Raw genomic sequence first — 17,957 nt, 5'->3', positions numbered from 1 at the left:
CTGACGTTGGATTATAACGTCAACTCAATGTTGGGTAAACCTCCCATGTTGGATGTTGCATTTTGGTTGAAAATGGAAATCAGTTTGACGTCAGAACCCAATGTTAAGCTAGACATCCAAACTCACATGTTGGGCCAGATATCATTCAAAACACAACATCAGCTGTCAAATTCCAACTTAAAGAAATATATGGTTATTTTGTTGGCATGACATCGAACTTTTAGCAAAGCCAGGTTTTCGTTGTAAAATAAAAATCAACATACAAAGAAACTTCGATGTAACAACAAGATCGAACAGAGGTCAAGATTTTTAAGGTCAAGACAACCCAAAAGTATTTATCTTAAGACAAGAGCAAACAGAAAAGTAACTTAAAAATCGTAGTGAAACTGGAATCCACAAATGTTGTTTATTAGATAATGACAAAGAAATTAAATGGATTATAAAATAACCTTTTATTTTATTTTATTTTATTTACATTATTTTAACAGGATTTCAACAATAACCATTTATATTTAACATTATCCTTATTCTAAAATCGTACAATTATTTTTCCTGCCTCCTCCGCCCACCTTGTCTGGGGCATATTTTAAACATAAGGCGACAACCGCTCCAATGTTTGCCTCCATCTCCTTTGAAGTCCTCTGGACACTCTCTGTAAGAAATATTAGAAAAATAAAATGTATGGGGAATATAGGATATGATGCACTACAGTAAGCATTAAAACAATAAATATTGCAAACAGTCTTAAAGCTAGGGTGGGAAATTTCACAGAGGCTAGCAATAGCAAGCTAGCTTTGAAAGCATACGATCCCACCCTCCCTTCAGAGTGTCTCCAAAGCCATGCCTCCTCTGCAAAGAGCCAGGAGGAGAGACAGAGTTGGTGGAGGAATAAACGCTTTTAGATTACCTCATGTCTTATTCACTGGTGAGACATAACAATAATAATGAATGTGAATAATGAAAATGAATTTGGCATCTATTCTCACTTTCTCTGCACAATGAACACGCTGATGACATGTTTGTTTTTGCAAACAAGTTGCGTAGAGGTATGCAAATGTATATATTGACAAACGGTAGGACATCCTATATATATATATATATATATATCTACCAAGATAGGAACACACTTTCAACCAGTTTCTGGAAAAAAATTCTACCCTAGCTTTAAGGGCCATACACATGTAACATTCTTGCATTCATGCTGTAACTCATCAAAAGAGAGAAATTTTAACTTTTGATGCTGTTCACAGAAAGATGTGAATGCACAGGTGCAAAGCCTAAGTGTTTTTGCAGAGTGTCTTAAGCTGAATGAACATCAGAAGGAAAGTAAAAACAGCAGTTAGAGTAGGGGTGGGGGATCTTACAAAAATTTCATATCACGATCTTATAAGAAACAATCACGATCCATGATCATAATAATCATAATCAATGATCATAATTCTTGATTCTGTAATTATAGGCTATTACCAAATTTTTCACATATAAAAGAAATTGCTTTAAAAAAATGTGAATAAAGAGTGTAATTAAAGGACAAGTTCTGTTTTCAGATCGTTTCTGATGAAATAGAACGACTAAGATTGAAATTTGGACACATGCTGCTGGCCCAAGAATTTTCGGTTTCTGTGGTAGCCCCCCCCACCCACACACAATGGCTGCATAGGTGCACAGAACAATCCTTCCTAAAACGCATTAAACTTTAATTTACAAAGACGTGAAACTCACCGAGTGGTCAGGGGTGTTCACTGATATGCTCACACAAAAATCGCTACAAAAGATGCTTTCCAACAGGTGTTTTACCATTCGTTGTAAAGCTGTGGACCTATTTTTCCAAACGCCTCATACCCGTACATTCTTCCGTTGAGAGCTTGACTAATAGACACTCCAGCCCAGTGGAGTAATACCGTACCTCACAGCACATCCAAAACAAGTCAATGGAGTTGGACAAAAACTACTATAAAACCTGTTGGAAAGCATCTTTTGCAGCGATTTTTGTGTGAGCATATCAGTGAACACCCCTGACCACTCGGTGAGTTTCACATCTTTGTAAACGAAGGTTTAATGCATTTTAGGAAGGATTGTTCCAGTGCACCTATGCAGCCATTGTGGAGGTGGGGGTGTGCTACCACAGACACCGAAAATTCTCGGGCCAGCAGTATGTGTCCAAATTTCAATCCTAACCGTTCTATTTCATCAGAAACGATCTGAAAACAGGGCTTTAAGTGTAAAATACCGAACTTGTCCTTTAACTGGGCACTCAAGTAAGTTTGTGCGCACTAGGAATCATATTTTTTCAAATAAAGACATGGTGACACTCATTTTATATTTAGCACACAGTGTAAATGACATGAATATGACAGAGGGAAACTGAATATAGCCCCAGCATAGTTTGAAATCAAGGGTTTAAAGTTTGTCGATCATGAGTCCCCAGTGAAGCTGAACTAATTCACACGGACTGACCGTCTATGCACACTTCAGAATATTTGACAGCTGGATTCGACTAAGTCTGCAAGGATTGTGAAATTAAATGTTTTTTAAATATTCAAAGATTTGTTTAAATGATATAAATGCGTATATTTGCTGAATCTCATGGTAAATGAGAAAGTATTAATAGTGTTTGCATTTCTGTTACAAATAATATAAAAGCATACACTATAATACTTTTTCGTATACAGTTTACTTTTTGTTCTATCCAACAACAGGTTCTATCCAGTAACGTTTATTTGTTTATTTAAAAGGATCCCCATTAGCTGACGCCGAGACGACAGCTAGTCTTCCTGGGGTCCAAGTATTAGACAAAACTGTTAAACAGAGACCATAAACTAATGAAGACGAAGAATAGGAGCGCTGTGTGCTCAGGGTTGCCCGTAAAAATAAATGTCAGCTTCACTGGGGACACATTATCGTCAAAATAAAAGTCCTGCTGTTATGAGGACAAGTTTGCGATCTCTAAGACTCGCTTGAAAAGTAGAACGTGGACGACTTCAAGATCGATCACGATATAAAATTGTCAGATTGCCCACCCCTACATTAGAGTTCTGAAAAATTAAACATATCAAACGGAAAGGTACTATGAGGTTACTGTTTTTGTTTTTTTTTACCTGTGATAACATTGTAAAGATGGAGCTTGGTGAAGGCAAGCTTCCCCTTCCCACACTTCATATTGAAACTGGCCATTACCTCATTTGTCATCATCCTGTGGATACAAAAGAAAGAGGATTTAAATGTCCAAATAATTAATTATATACAACACATTATGAAGCGGTTGTTATAGTTTAGTAGGTTTGTCATATCTTGATGTCACACTGGTTTTATAACATGTTAAAATTGACACTTTCGGGGGTGAGCAAAAACACAACGTTTTAGAGTGGGTCCTAAAAGGTTGAAAAAGTTAGAGAACAGACGCTACACTTAAAACCTGAAATTGTCTGCTCAATGCAGCGTTAGTGAGGAGCTGACTGACGAGATGATGGCGGTAGATCTAGGTTTGAAAACGAAATGTAAAAGTGCCTATTTAAGCAAGTTTTTCATTGTACTGTATTGTTTTGTTTTACATTAAGATCAATAATGAACCCACCATTCAAGCAATTGCTGCCAATTTGAAAGCAAAAGTAAAATGCACAAATCATATTTTTCCCTTATTTTATAACTGAGGATGACATGGGCCCTTAAGTGGGTCTAAGTTTTTAACACTAACCCATTCAAATGATTTGACATTTCTACACACACACACACACACACACACACACACACACACAACTACTACTATATACTTACTTGCTTCTGGGATTGGGTACGGGGAATGTTTCCCATGTGTTGGTTGACTTTGCGTAGATTGCTGATCAACAGGTGAACCTGATCTTCGACTTTGTTTTGTTTGGAGAGATGGTCCTCCCTGAGAAGGTGGTCTGGTCTGCTTTTCTGAGATGAGCTCCTGAATTTGCCGGGGGGCTACAAGAATCAGAGAGTAAATTTACAGCTTAAGACAAATGATTAACTAATTGTAATATGTCATTTTGGTTTTGACATCCACACTATGGATTTTACTATGCCATATTACTTAACAATTAGTTAATGGACACATAATGATATCTTTGCAAATCATTAGCTTTGACCTGTGGTAATGAACACATTAATTGACACTATTAGTTAATCAAATATATTATTATGGAATGAATATATTATGCCAGTTTTAATTAATTACTATTATATTAATTCATCTATTAATCATTATTTTAGACTATTAGTTGCTGATGCACTAATAATTGTGTCATACATTAACTCATGATTATCTGTGCATTAGTTAAGAATGAATTAATGCCTCTTAGTGCACCCGTATTGTAAAGTGTTACCAGAACTTGTAAAAAAATAAATTATTAAACATGTTAAGGAAATAAAATAAGATTATCACGTTCGCACCACATGACATTTTTAACCCTTTAAAGCCTGACACATTAAAAAAATGGCAGAAAATTATATATTTTGGGAAATTAGATGTTTATTAAGCCTTGAATCAAAAAAAAAAAAAAAAAATTTGCCAACTCATTTTGTTTATGATATATTTTTTGTATCACATTTGATACATCAGGCTTTTTGGGAACGTTTTGCTTACAACCGTGTAGAGTTTAGATACAAAAAATCTATTATGCCTTTAACAGTTTGAAAACATAGCAGTTTCTGTCTTTGTTCAGGCAAAGATGCACCTTACACTTCTCACAGTACACATGTGATAAGTGATTGTTGGTGCAATGCTTGCATCTTTGCATCAACAAAGTGCAAAGATGCACTTTGGCGGCCTATAGCTTTAGGCGGCCTATAGCTTTTTTATTTATTTATTTGATTTATTCCCATTCGGAAATATTTTTTTTTATTACTAAGCAACCACTGAATGGAACAACACAAATTATATATCATTTTAAAGCTTAGGATCTCAGCTTTTTAATGCATCTAATTACATTTATTAACTCCTAACGAGTGCTGAGTAATCCCTCTAAAACCGAGTGTACCGCCAGCAGGCGCCACCTAGCTGCGAAAATATTCATTACCATATTTTTCAAAAATCTTGCCTTGATTAACACAAAGTTGATGTCATTTGAAAGCTTAGAGTCTGAACTTTACAGTGAATGTATCCACTTTGAAAAACTCTTAAGTATTGCTGAGTTATTTGCTGATAAATAGAATTTCTTTTTTTTCATAATCTATAAAATAATGTACTGCAATGTGTCAAAAACATCATACAGCTCATGAAACATTCTCAGATCATTGAAAATGGCACTTCATTTTTTACAGCATATTATTACAATTAAAATGAGCCCAAAATTAACATAATCTATTGCTTTTATGACAAGATATTCTTCATGGAGAAAAAAATGCCCATGAAGGGGTGTCAAAGACTGTACAAAAAGGCCATCTCTTTTCCAAATGCTGTTTTGATTCCTTTATCCAAAAATTATTATTTTATTGTAGGGGGACTTCACTAAAAAAGAATTTTCCTCCTACCTTATTTCCTTCCTGAGTTATTCCATGACAAATAAGAAAGATATGCAAAATCATAATAAAAATTATATATATATATTGTCTTTTATCCGCCGTTTCTTGGTAGGACAATGTCCAAATGTAATGTAATTTATATTTTCAAAAAATTTCAAAAGAGTTCTTTCAAACGATATCTACCTTTTCTGATATGTTAAAGGGTCGTAAAAAAAAAAGTCACACTTAGCTTCCTCCCGCCCGAAAATGGGCGACATATCCCAGATATAGCACCGACTATTTGATGTGCATTTTACATCTGGAAGACGTATTTTTAAGAGTGTTTGCTCATCTGCAATACGTCTATAGCCCAGAGGGTTAATATGGCATTTCAGTCATTAATTGGCATTAATTGAATCATCCCAATATTGTTTGTGTTTGCATTGTGGTAGCCATAAAGTAGATAACATTACTACAATTTGACATTACCATTAATACCTGCAGTATCAAATTTGATACACACCCAGATAGCAGGCAGACATCGATTCAACGTTGATTCTTAGTTGTAAAGGTTAGTGTCAATCATCAATCAAATTTCAACGTTGGATCAATCTTTACTATTTATTACGTTGAAAATAAAACATTGATTCAATGTTGAAATGCGGTTGAATGGCGTGTCTAACGTTGATTCAACGTTAATTCGATGAGCAAAGTGATGTTGTTTCAATGTCAGGAGAGACGTCGTTTCCATGTTGGTTCAATGTCAGTTTGCTATCTGGGCAATTTCCAACACGATTTACTTGTAATTTAACGATTAAATTATTAAGTAATTATGCATTATTTCAATTCAGAAAGTGTTAAATTAATTATATCAGGCGCAATCCAATATTATTTTTTATCTTAACAACTTGAAATTAGCCTTTATTTTACTGCCGAAAGCGTCTGGCTTGATCCAATCGCAGCCGCCATTTTGAAAAGCTAAAAAATCACCCCTCTACTGCCTGCAGTACAGTGAAATTCCACAAGATGGCAGAATACACGTATCAAAATAGATACAACAGGTTTTCAAAGAAAGTATTGCTCTCACTGATTCAATATATGTCTTAGAAACTCGTGTATCAAATATGATACGTGCGGCTTTAAAGGGTTAAGGACCAATTCATCTATATGAATAAACACTCAGTATTTATATGTACACAACAGTCTTAATGTTAGAACAATTGTAATAGATATTATTATTTTTTATTTTAAAATTGGCATGTCGAAAATCTTTTGACCCGTTAAATTGACCCACTAGTGACTAGCACATTTTACACAATAAAGTGATCTAGAATCCACGGCAAAGGACACGTATGGCCACTATTATGCGTGTCATGTGGAGGGCTCCGTAAAATTGATATAAATGAATGCATTTATTTCACGTGCTAGTCACGTTTCCCCGACTCCCCCAACAACAGCGGCCTAACCGGACAGCCGGCGCACGTGCACGTGCAGTTCAGTCAGAAAAAATGTGCGCTGAGGCGACATTCATCACTACTTGTACTATATAGTTATTATATTTAAGTCACTTTTAACTACATTATTAAAGGTACTCTGGTAGTTAAATAGTAGGCTAGGTGGAAAATCGTGCCAGTTCACAAAAATCCATTGCTGCCCAACAGAAAGAAAAAAAAACGAGAAAAAAATCAACAAAAAACTAATAAACACCAATATCTATTTATATTTTCCTTACCTGTGTTCACTCATCGTCCACAGAAGGTGTGTCAGGATGTTGAAATGTGTGCACTATGCAGTGCCCACTGCCCAGCCCGCGCAGTACAACAGCTGGAGAGGAAACGTGAGGTTTGATGCCTAACTGTGATTGGTTAGGAATTAATTTCAAATTGATGCCTATAACTGTGATTGGTTAGGAATTAATTTCAAATTGATGCCTAACTGTGATTGGTTAGGAATTCATTTCAAATTTCTTGGGTTGCCTGCATTTTTTTTTTACACAGGTCACTAGGCTAAATTGATTTTATTATTATTGTTGTTCATATTATCATCATTATTGTATACTAATAATAATTACTGCGTTTGTCTGACAGCTGCACTGTTATGAAGCATATACAATTCTAACATCAATGTGCTGATAAAACAGCTATTGTCAGGTGGTTGACGTATGCTATACAGATGTTGATTACTGTTATGCTGTCACTATTCATTAGTCGCTGACAAACTGCTGTATTGTGACTTAGGAGATTTTGATCATTACCCAAAGGCACATAAAGAGGTAGTTCACATTTCACCCACACAATGTTTTTGCTGTTCCATAATGTAGATCATCCCAATTTGAACCATAAAGTATTTTCTCTTGTGAGAACACCTTACTGGGAATGTGCTGCTCCAAAATGAATATACACCTGGAAACAACATAATTTTGAGCAGCAACCCAGCTGATATATTTATATTAAAAAAATGCAAAACAACCAAGGTGGTTTAGGATTCATTAAATAATTGTAGAAATAAGTATAAACCATTAATAAAACCCAAATGTGTGTTGTTGTGCGCACAACAGTCTTTTAGTTGCTTGCTTGCAGGTAGTTGATTCGTTTTAGATCAGCACACTCCTGGTGAAGTCGAGCTTGTTCTTCTGACAGGGAACACACTGGGTCAACTTGATCTATTACACTTGCATGGACCAGAAAATCTATGGATAATCTGAACTATCACCTTAAATAAAATAAAGAGCCATGCTTACAGGAAGTTTGACGTTTACTAGGTCACAAAGACTTCAGTCTGTATTATACATAAGTATGAGATTTATCTTACCCAACACCACAACTGAAATCATATCAAATATGTCTAATGTTGCCTGTATCCTATTTTAGATGTATATACATTAGCATGCTGACGTTTTTGTTTTGGTTAGTAACCATGATGTGCAGTCAACAAAACAACAACATCTAATAATGGAATGTTGTTTGTCTAGATGTTAACATTGTGACATAGCTGGGTTTAGACCACCATACCTCACGACAATTTAGAAGTGAGATTGTGACCCAACAACACATTCATTCACATTTAGTGTTTGACATAAATATGACGTTAGCTTGAGACGTTGGCACTGTGTTGTATTTTACAACACAACTTAAAACCAAGAAAATATCTAGGTGTATGTAGCAGATGTTGATGTTGGAAAGATGTTGAATATATGTTACTTTACAACACAACTTAAAAAGCCCAAAAATATCAGTGTCTAATGATGTCAGAATTTCATGTTGTGTGGATGTTAACATTGTTGTTTAGGTGACGTTGGGTTTTGGTCACCATACCTCATGACGAAATTTCAGTGTTTGACGTGAATATGACGTTGGCTTGACGTTTGATTTTGGTAAGTTAATGTCACAAGTAAATTGTAAAATGTCACATCTAATAATGTTAGAATTTGATGCTGTGTGGATGTTACCATAATGACATCAAGAAGGCGTTGCGGTTTGGTCAACATACCTCACGACTAAATGTCAGTATTTGATGTCAATATGATGTTAAGGAGACCTTGGGTTTTGGTCATCATATACCTCATGACTAACTGTCAGTTTTTGACGTCAGTAGGACGTTATCTTGAGGATTTTGGATATCTGTTGGATTTTGATTAGTTAATATCACAACCTAAAACCAACAAAACTTCAACGTCTAATGATGTTCGAATTTGACCTTGTGTGGACGTTACCATTACAACGTTAAGGAGACGTTGGGTTTTGGTTACCATGCTAGAGGTCTTCACGGGTGCACTTTGATTCGAAAACTCGAGTTTGGGTCTAAAACTTAAACGAGTGCCTTGGACACAGGTCGGGTTCGGTATTAGTGGCCTCGGGTCTCTGGCATCTAAATGTGCTTTTTCAATATGGACCTGAGAAGACCCGAATCCTTTTAAACTGTCAGGCATTTAACAAAACTTTATTAGCTATTTAAAACAATTCTATTACAGCGTTATTAAGTTCTGAATCTGCACTTCTACATGCAATGGACTCTACGTAAGGTTGCTTGCGCATTTAGACGTTGCTCCACTTTTTTGCCTACCGTTCCAACGATCATCATAAGGTCAGGTATAAGATACAATTAAGTTATAGGATGTACTGAAGTTACAGTGATGAATAATTGACATTTCAGCACTTTGCACGTACTTGTGCGTTCATGTCAAGTGCAATTTTGAGAAATGTGTATAGAAAAGGAACAAATGTTTGTAACCTTGAACACAGAAATCCATTGTAACTATGAGATCCATCAGGCAAAGGCACTCGCTTCATTACACTGCGTGTTCATGTAGGGATTCAAATAAATATATGAATAATGGAGCAGCGGCCAAATAAGTCAGCAAGACACTGGGATTCTTCTTGACAGACTTTGCTGTGTACACGTCAGTGCCATTTATGTTTGGGTCCAGTCAGGTTAGGAAAGAAATGCTGTCGGGTTGGGTCGGACTCGGATCTGACTCGGGTTGTGTTTTTCTTTAAATAATAATAATAATAATAATAATTCGTTACATTTTTATAGTGCTTTTTCTGAGACCTCAAAGCGCTTTACATAGAAGGGGGGAATCTCCTCAACCACCACCAATGTGCAGCATCCACTTGGATGATGCGACGGCAGCCATATTGCGCCAGAACGCCCACCACACACCAGCTTACTGGTGGAGAGGAGACAGTGATGAAGCCAATCAGTATTGGCCAAACGTTTGGCTTCATCAGTGATGAAGCCAAACGTGGCCAGGATGCTGGCCAAATAATAAATAAAATTATCAGTATTGGCCAATCAGTATTGAAGCCAATCAGTATTGGCCAAACGTTTGGCTTCATCAGTGATGAAGCCAAACGTGGCCAGGATGCTGGCCAAATAATAAATAAAATTATTTATGCACGTCAGGTTCGGGTAAGAAGTGATTTGGGTCGGGTACAGATTTTAGGATCCAAGAAGACCTCTACACCAAACCTCACAACTAAATTCCAGTGTTTTTTACGTCAATCTGACGTTGTCTTGGAACAATTGGCTTGACGTTGAATTTTGGTTAGAAAATCCCCCAACCTAAAATCAACAAAATATCAACGTCTATTGATGTTAGAATTTGACGTTGTGCGGACGTCAACATTATGACGTCAATGTGACGTTGGGGTTTGGTCACCATACCTCATGACTGAATGTCAGTGTTTGACGCAAATATGACGTTGTCAGGAGACGTTGGCTTGACGTTGTATTTTGGTTAGTTCATACCACAAACTAAAACCAACAAAATATCAACGTCTAATGATGTTAAAATTTGATGTTGTGTGGACGTTGCCATTACGACGTTAAGATGACGTTGGGGTTTGGTCACCATACCTCACGACTCAATGTCAGTGTTTGATGGAAATATGACGTTGTCAGGAGACGTTGGCTTGACGTTGTATTTTGGTTAGTTCATACCACAAACTAAAACCAACAAAATATCAACGTCTAATGATGTTAGAATTTAATGTTGTGTGGACGTTGCCATTACGACGTTAAGATGACGTTGGGGTTTGGTCACCATACCTCACGACTAAATGTCAGTGTTTGACGGAAATATGACGTTGTCAGGAGACGTTGGCTTGACGTTGAATTTTGGTTAGTTAATACCACAACCTAAAACCAACAAAATATTAACGTCTAATGATGTTAAAATTTGATGTTGTGTGGACATTAACATTATGATGTCAAGATGACGTTGGGGTTTGGTCACCATACCTCATGACTGAATGTCAGTGTTTGACGGAAATATGACATTGTCAGGAGACGTTGGCTTGACGTTGTATTTTGGTTAGTTAATACCACAACCTAAAACCAACAAAATATCAACGTCTAATGATGTTAGAATGTGATGTTGTCTGGACGTTGCCATTACGACGTTAAGATGACGTTGGGGTTTGGTCACCATACCTCACGACTCAATGTCAGTGTTTGACGGAAATATGACGTTGTCAGGAGATGTTGGCTTGACGTAGTATTTTGGTTAGTTAATACCACAACCTAAAACCAACAAAATATCAACGTCTAATGATGTTAGAATGTGATGTTGTCTGGACGTTGCCATTACGACGTTAAGATGACGTTGGGGTTTGGTCACCATACCTCATGACTGAATGTCAGTGTTTGACGGAAATCTGACGTTGTCAGGAGACGTTGGCTTGACGTTGTATTTTGGTTAGTTAATACCACAACCTAAAACCAACAAAATATCAACGTCTAATGATGTTAGAATGTGATGTTGTCTGGACGTTGCCATTACGACGTTAAGATGACGTTGGGGTTTGGTCACCATACCTCACGACTCAATGTCAGTGTTTGACGGAAATATGACGTTGTCAGGAGATGTTGGCTTGACGTAGTATTTTGGTTAGTTAATACCACAACCTAAAACCAACAAAATATCAACGTCTAATGATGTTAGAATGTGATGTTGTCTGGACGTTGCCATTACGACGTTAAGATGACGTTGGGGTTTGGTCACCATACCTCATGACTGAATGTCAGTGTTTGACGGAAATCTGACGTTGTCAGGAGACGTTGGCTTGACGTTGTATTTTGGTAAGTTAATACCACAACCTAAAACCAACAAAATATCAACGTCTAATGATGTTAGAATGTGATGTTGTCTGGACGTTGCCATTACGACGTTAAGATGACGTTGGGGTTTGGTCACCATACCTCACGACTCAATGTCAGTGTTTGACGGAAATATGACGTTGTCAGGAGATGTTGGCTTGACGTAGTATTTTGGTTAGTTAATACCACAACCTAAAACCAACAAAATATCAACGTCTAATGATGTTAGAATTTGATGTTGTCTGGACGTTGCCATTACGACGTTAAGATGACGTTGGGGTTTGGTCACCATACCTCACGACTCAATGTCAGTGTTTGATGGAAATATGACGTTGTCAGGAGACGTTGGCTTGACGTAGAATTTTGGTTAGTTAATACCACAACCTAAAACCAACAAAATATCAACGTCTAATGATGTTAGAATGTGATGTTGTGTGGACGTTGCCATTACGACGTTAAGATGACGTTGGGGTTTGGTCACCATACCTCAGACTGAATGTCAGTGTTTGACGAAAATATGACGTTGTCAGGAGACGTTGGCTTGACGTAGTATTTTGGTTAGTTAATACCACAACCTAAAACCAACAAAATATCAACGTCTAATGATGTTAGAATTTGATGTTGTCTGGACGTTGCCATTACGACGTTAAGATGACGTTGGGGTTTGGTCACCATACCTCACGACTGAATGTCAGTGTTTGATGCAAATCTGACGTTGTCAGGAGACGTTGGCTTGACGTTGTATTTTGGTTAGTTAATACCACAACCTAAAACCAACAAAATATCAACGTCTAATGATGTTAGAATTTGATGTTGTCTGGACGTTGCCATTACGGCGTTAAGATGACGTTGGGGTTTGGTCACCATACCTCAGACTGAATGTCAGTGTTTGACGGAAATATGATGTTGTCAGGAGACGTTGGCTTTACGTTGTATTTTGGTTAGTTAATACTACAACCTAAAACCAACAAAATATCAACGTCTAATGGTGTTAGAATTTGATGTTGTGTGGACGTTGCCATTACGACGTTAAGATGACGTTGGGGTTTGGTCACCATACCTCAGACTAAATGTCAGTGTTTGACGCAAATCTGACGTTGTCAGGAGACGTTGGCTTGGACGTTGTATTTTGGTTAGTTAATACCACAACCTAAAACCAACAAAATATCAACGTCTAATGATGTTAGAATTTGATGTTGTCTGGACGTTGCCATTACGACGTTAAGATGACGTTGGGGTTAGGTCACCATACCTCAGACTAAATGTCAGTGTTTGACGCAAATCTGACGTTGTCAGGAGACGTTGGCTTGACGTTGTATTTTGGTTAGTTAATACTACAACCTAAAACCAACAAAATATCAACGTCTAATGGTGTTAGAATTTGATGTTGTGTGGACGTTGCCATTACGACGTTAAGATGACGTTGGGGTTTGGTCACCATACCTCAGACTAAATGTCAGTGTTTGACGCAAATCTGACGTTGTCAGGAGACGTTGGCTTGACGTTGTATTTTGGTTAGTTAATACCACAACCTAAAACCAACAAAATATCAACGTCTAATGATGTTAGAATTTGATGTTGTCTGGACGTTGCCATTACGACGTTAAGATGACGTTGGGGTTTGGTCACCATACCTCACGACTAAATGTCAGTGTTTGACGCAAATCTGACGTTGTCAGGAGACGTTGGCTTGACGTTGTATTTTGGTTAGTTAATACTACAACCTAAAACCAACAAAATATCAACGTCTAATGGTGTTAGAATTTGATGTTGTGTGGACGTTGCCATTACGACGTTAAGATGACGTTGGGGTTTGGTCACCATACCTCACGACTAAATGTCAGTGTTTGACGCAAATGTGACGTTGTCAGGAGACGTTGGCTTGACGTTGTATTTTGGTTAGTAAATACCACAACCTAAAACCAACACAACTTCTACGTCTAATGATGTTAGAATTTGACGTTGTGTGGACGTTACCATTGTGACGTCATAGAGACGTTGGATTTTGGTAACTTTACAACACAACCTAAAAACAACAAAATATCAACTTCAGCTGACGTCGGTATTGGACGTCAGCTTAACGTTGACATTAGACGTTGAGGTGATGTTGGATTCTATTCATCCGACGTCGCAACCAAAATTCAACCGAATATCAACGTCATATGATGTTGTGTGCCAGCTGGGTTGTTTTAAATACTTCCTCACATGATTGGATGACGAAACTTTGTGTATTTACTAGTTGCCATATCAACACTATATAGAAAAAAATCTTCTTTTTTGGAAGATATCCATAGACATTTATTAAACCATAGCTAACGTAAATTTCTTACTTAAGTTAATTTTTCATCTCTATTTTTTGTGTTTATTTAAAATAAGACAAATCTGATATTATTTTAATCTCCAAGATGTTATTTAACAGTTGAGATAGTTATTTAATGCTTCACTAACTAGCAGAAGACACTAGCCGGGTTTAAATCCCAGTTGTGCAGGCGGGGGCATGTTGTAACACTGCGTTACAATGTGCCACTATTAGAAATATGCTATTATATTCTATACTTTTATTAATTTTATTGGGAAAACGTGAGAAAAAGGTGAATAAAGACAGAGTCAATGTTCAGAAATGACTAATTATTTATTTGTTTTGAACTATGTTGTATAGCTGTGTTTTCATGTGTTCGTAGTCAAAACTCAAAAATTTGTTTATATTTAATTATTAAAAATTGCCATTAATTTATATGAAAAAGTTTTTTAATTGTATTTTATTTAGAAAATATTTTAGTTTGTTTTGTATATATTTTTTATTAGATCAGATAACATTTTAAGCTGTCATATGTTATGTTACAATGTACCCCACCTATGGGGCATGTTGTCACATTTCACTTCCATTCTTTCGGGGTATATCAAGAAGAAAGTATTTACTGTATTAATAAAACAAAACCACATAATTGTACTAGACATGTGGGAAATTAATGTGGGAAAAAATAAATACTCTGAACCATAAGTAGATTTACACAAACTGAGAAAGTCAAAAAGCGTTAGGTTGTGCCCCGCTCTCCTACAACAGTAAAGTTAAATAGCCTATAATATGAAACTAAACTTAGCCCTCAGCCAAAACGATTGACAGGGAACGAATTATATATTCACGAGACCAAAGATCGCCCGTTAGGTCTACACAAGACGAATTATATCTCATGTTTAACCTGTGCAGTTGCACTACCGTCGGAGTCATCGGCGAACGTTAGAAGAACTAGCCGAGGAAAGGCTCATCCAGCCGGGAAACATGAGCGCCGAGCGCCCGCTGATCGCCCGCTGATCGCATGGATCTCACAACCGGGGAAAAACAAATCATCAGATTTGAGCTTTAAACAACTACATTCTCGCCTGAAAAACTCTTAAAATTACATTTCGTGACATAGTAACAGTAGCTAGTATTATATTAAACTGTATATAAAAAAATGGCGCTTCTTATGTTGTCATTCCCCTCGTAGCACGCGCAAGTGACGATTATCTGTCAACCAATCAACGTCCTGCAGTGAGTCTAGCTCCACCTTTTAGTACCGTACCACTGTGCTAGGTACCCCAACGGAAGGGTACCCAAAAAGTGGTACAGTACGGTTCGGCTTTTTGGTACCATTCTCAACTTTTGGCAGTGGAAACGCAAATAAAAGGGTACCGACCCGTACCGTACCGCTCGGTGGAAACGCGCCATTAGATCCGGCTCATTCGCAAATGACCCATCACTAGCGAGAACTCTCTCTGAACTGCACGCGCAACACACGTCTACAATAATCATATTAATTTGAAACAGCAACCCAGAATATTTGTCACAAGCATTGATTAAAACAATGATGACAATAATCACATAAAAAAAAAACTAAAAAAAAACGACATAAATTCTGGACCTTTGGCAGTGAGGGGGGGTTCGTTCGAATCACCCGAACCCCCTCTGCCTACGGGCTTGAGATGTGAAGGGGGAGGAGAATTTAAACTTGCATCACGTTTAGTCGATAAAACTCTTCCGCATAGGATAGTGTATCTGTGTATCCTCGCTCATAACTCCTCGGGAAGCTCCTCACTCCTCGACTCCTCGCGGTGCAATTAGAGAATTGAGATGTCCTTCAAGATGGCTGAGCTCGATCGGTTTCCGGGTCATAGGATGGCGGACAGAGGAGAGAGGAAACGAGGAGGGATATTGAGAAGCACCCTTTGTATCCTCGCTCATGACTCCTCAGGAAGCCTCCTCACTCCTCGATCCTCGACTCCTCGCCTCCTCGCGGTGCAATAGGCCTATTACCGACCTAAAACTTTTGACCAGTAGTATATATATATATATATATATATATACAGTATATATATATTAAAAGATTATTAAAGTATTTCTGATTCTGATTCTTTAGCAAGTCTACTGTTGTGTATTTTCACAACAGAGTTTTGACTTATTTTCTGTGTGTTTTTATACTTTTCTAGTATCACTCATTTAAATGGGAAGCTTTTTATATCTTGTATGTTATACCTGGCTTTGTACCTGTCATTGTATTCATCGTTTTTATTGTTAATAAACAAACCACATCCATCCCCCGCACTTTTGAAAAGTTGCTATGCCCCTGAGCTGCAGAAGATTGTATCCATGGCTACGCGATTTATCCCACGTGCTCACTGCTGCTCCTAGAGCATTGTTCTCTTAGTAAAAGATTGCTCTCTTGTTGAAACTTGAAATCTTTTAAATCACTATAGAAATTGATCAATATAGCCTACATTGAATGTAATTTTATCATTTTAAAGCAATATTTTCTGATTATAGCACCAAATGTTTTAATGGATAATATTCATCTATAATTTTGGGAAATGGTCTCTATGAATCTATGAAAATTGGTTGTTTGAATCCACAAATATATGTTTAGGGAAAGCCGTTAATATCTAGCCTGGCAAGCCAGACCTACATCAAGATGTTTAGTCTGGCAACTCACCATAGACACGGCTTAATCCGATGGGCGGGATAAACGGCTGTCTATCAAATTCCCTCTGCACGCAATAGGACAGCGCTTCAACCAACCAGAGCGTTTTCCCAACAGCGGAGCTAACGTTAGTTGATAGATTCAACTTTTGCCATATCTGGCCGGCAAAACGACGAACACATCTTCCTTTTTTTAAGAATGACTTAAGTGCCGTTCTTTGCTCTTTTCTCAAAGAAAAGCTTAACTCCAAGTCCTCCAGAGTCGCGGACAAAGCCGATTCGAAAGATGTTCGCCAGCAGCCGTCATTCTTTGTTTTCAAGTCGCAGCCAGGTAACCGTCCGTCGCAACTCTGTCGTCATTATTTTAAGCCAGGTGTGGCGAATTATACGGTCACTCTGAAGTATTCGGTAACCCTGAGGACCCAAGCAATCCGATTGGTTCAAAGCACGTTTTATGGGTAATCGCTTTAGTGCCTGGTTATAAATCATACAAAATTATTTTATTATAGAAGACGTTTGTACTACGTTTTAACGAGTCATTAATGTATTTAATGTATTTTAAATGATACGTTTCATATACTAGTATTTAACCGAAGCTATAGATTGTGAAATTAAACATTTCTCGTTGTTCGTGTGTTTTTTAGTTAGCTTAGATAATAGCATAGCATACAGCTAACGTTATCCGATGATCGTGCTATGAGCTTAAACTGCACTGATACTGCCTTACCGTATTCACAGCCATTCGTAATGCAATTATAATTATGTAATTATTTTTTATCCTCAATAATCAGCGCAATATGTTACAAGTACACTTTTATTTATTAAAAGAGCCATAAAATAATATTTATTTGTGTATATTACTATTTTTGCTATTACATTTAAATAAATTACAGAATGCTAGCTATGTTTTGTGGGCATAAATATTAATTGGTTGTCT

General features: G+C 37.1%; 1 protein-coding gene and 1 long non-coding RNA gene across 3 annotated transcripts in view; one reads left to right on the top strand and one right to left on the bottom strand.

Moving 5' to 3' along the window:
- Positions 1-17,957, top strand: part of LOC311295207 (pregnancy-specific glycoprotein 22-like) — a 135,187-nt gene that overhangs the window by 102,773 nt on the left and 14,457 nt on the right. The gene's annotated exons all lie outside the window — the stretch shown is intronic.
- LOC311295229 lies at positions 568-7,375 on the bottom strand. The gene is made up of 4 exons (XR_014628253.1): positions 7,199-7,375; positions 3,775-3,948; positions 3,099-3,193; positions 568-652 (listed from the first exon to the last, which is right to left on the bottom strand). It is a non-coding gene; the product is annotated as an uncharacterized lncRNA (long non-coding RNA).

This window comes from Rutilus rutilus (assembly GCF_951802725.1).
Source record: "Rutilus rutilus genome assembly, chromosome: 8".
Taxonomy (NCBI): domain Eukaryota; kingdom Metazoa; phylum Chordata; class Actinopteri; order Cypriniformes; family Leuciscidae; genus Rutilus; species Rutilus rutilus.
This window is presented reverse-complemented; position numbering and strand designations above follow the sequence as displayed.